Source organism: Eptesicus fuscus, chromosome 3 (assembly GCF_027574615.1).
Source record: "Eptesicus fuscus isolate TK198812 chromosome 3, DD_ASM_mEF_20220401, whole genome shotgun sequence".
NCBI classification, from domain to species: domain Eukaryota; kingdom Metazoa; phylum Chordata; class Mammalia; order Chiroptera; family Vespertilionidae; genus Eptesicus; species Eptesicus fuscus.
In genome coordinates this window covers 24,918,988-24,919,217 of record NC_072475.1, presented here as the reverse complement: position 1 = coordinate 24,919,217, position 230 = coordinate 24,918,988, and positions in this window count along the sequence as shown.

Genomic DNA, 230 nt, shown 5'->3' with positions numbered 1-230 from the left:
GCTGTGAAATGAAGGACTCACTGGGGATGGCATCTGTGTTTTTACCTCTCTGGTTCTTCCAAACCGGAAGGCCCTCCCTGAGGAACCTGTTGAGACACATTCTGAGGTTGCATCTGCTCACTGGAAAGAACACTGTGATCAACACATGAGTGTCAGTCATGAGGCCAGGAGAAAGCCAAATACCCAGAGAATTACTTCCCCAACGCATGGAGACCAGTAGAAATAAAATG